The following is a 2188-nucleotide window of genomic DNA, read 5'->3' as shown; positions in this document are numbered from 1 at the left end:
ATCATAAACTTAATTCTGCTTCCCAGTGTATTGGTGGTCGTTAGACTGAGGGTGGGCTTGTAACCAGGAGATGCAGATATTTTGGGGGGTGTAACCTGGGGCCACAGCTTTTCTTGGGGGTGTAACCTGGAGCCACACAGCTTTTCTTGGGGGTGTAACCTGGAGTCACAGCTTTTCTTGGGGGTGTAACCTGGGGTCACAGCTTTTCTTGGGGGTGTAACCTGGAGCCACAGCTTTTTGCGGGGGTTAGCCTAGAGACTGGAGCTAAGCTCGGGTTTGTTGGGAGGTAACTTGGACACTAATTCTAGGTACCAGGCTGTTAGTTTGCCAGAGTTCAAGTTCTCTAAAATGGAATCTGAATTTAAAAGAGGTGGCAGCTGGCTGGCACTGCCACAGGTGGGACCTGGGCAAGAAGGCTTGGTTCTCCAGAGTTGCCCAAGAGAATGCTGGTACCTATCAAGTCAGGAAATGCTTTTTCTAATGTCATCGTGGGCACCTCTTGAATCTCCCAAGTCCAGGAATGAAGGAACTTTCCAAAGAAATGTTCAAACCCAATGGTCTCCAAGGGGACCATAAAGACTGCTCGGAGAATTAAGGTTCTTGGCTCCCTGAATTTGATCCATGGAAGCATCATGGTGAATGGAGACTCCTGACTCCTGTAAGTTATCCTCTGAGCTTCACACGGACATCATGACATGCACATTCCTACACATAATTATTAAATCAATGCACTAAAATTAAAAAGGAACCGTGATGGTTTCATATTGAAGGACATGTAAACACGTATGTATAGGGGCACCTATGTATAAGAACACGTATGTCAAAGTTCTGTCCAGTTTTCCTCCAGACTTACCTGTGTCCAAAACCCACATTGTGATGAGAAGCAACCAGGGGGATTGAAGGGCATCCCATGCCAGGATAATCACAGAGATTTTAAACTCTTTTATGTGTTGTGTATTTATACTATTGCTTTATGTGCACTGTGTGTGAATTCAGCCACTCCCTGGCTGTGGTGTGTGTTGGGGGCAGTGGGAGTCAGAAGACAACCTTGGGGATCCAGTTCTCTCTTTCCACGTGGGTTCTGGGGACTGAACTCAGGTGGTCAGACTCAGTGGCAAGCACCTCTCCCTCAGTCACCTCACACTCCGGGATGGGTGCCACCGCCCTGTTGTTGGAGGTGTTGAGAAATCGAACCTGGGACCTGCAGTATACAAGGTGGTCACTCAAGTCACTGAGCCACATTCCCTATGTTTGAAAACCAGACAGCAGACAACAGCTCTGTTATTGCAAAGGCCCTAGGATAAAGATGGAATTTAGAGACCATCTGTTTAAAAAATAGAGATGGGTAGTGTACAAGAAGCACTTTGGGAACACAGCCCTCTGATCCGAGGACCTAAATCTAGGAGAACCAGGCCTTAAGAGGAAATTTCTGGTTTCTTTGGGAGTCAGTTTGTGTGATGTTTTTTCTGGAAACTGTCTGATGACAGGATGTTTTTGTTGAAGCAGACTTGTGCTTTTCTGGAATCTGCCTGGAAAAGGGGCATGCGATGTTTTGCTAGAGTTTCAGAGATGCCCTCTTGAGAGAACACATGCTGTCTGAAAACGGTATGAATAAAACCCAACAGACCACAGACGACACTGTGTGACATTGGTCCACCTTGCCACTCTTCGCTGTCCTCGTTGGGCTTTGCTGATGCTGGTCTTTTCTGACGATGCTGTGACATTGGTTAGCCTTGACATTTTTCTGATTCTTTGTCATGACTTTGTAGAGAAATGAACCAAAGAACTTCTGGTGGTGTTCCAGCAGCTTCTTCCTGCTTCTGCAGACTCAGGCCGATTTCTACAACCTCGAAGTTTCTTCTGGATTAAACTGTGATTGGTGACTGGTGTGAACTCAATTACTGATATCCTGATTGCAGATTGGACTCTCCCCAAAGAACAATTTCTAAACAGGTCCATACTCTCCTTTGCCCTATTAACCTTTCCTTTCTATTTCCTCTGGTGGGTGGTGAGCTAGAAGAGAGGTTAAAAGACTTAAGTAACCTTATTAAAGTAGGCTTGGGAAAATATAAACCTACACAGGGCATTTGGAATGTTCCATGTGTGGGTTATGTTAGCAATGCTGCATTGGTGTTGGAGGACATCAGACGTTTTTGTAGACTGTGCACTGTGGGGACAGATTGGGAAG

This window comes from Mus pahari, unplaced genomic scaffold (assembly GCF_900095145.1).
Source record: "Mus pahari unplaced genomic scaffold, PAHARI_EIJ_v1.1 scaffold_13165_1, whole genome shotgun sequence".
Taxonomy (NCBI): Eukaryota; Metazoa; Chordata; class Mammalia; order Rodentia; family Muridae; genus Mus; species Mus pahari.
Note: the sequence above shows the minus strand (reverse complement) of the source record.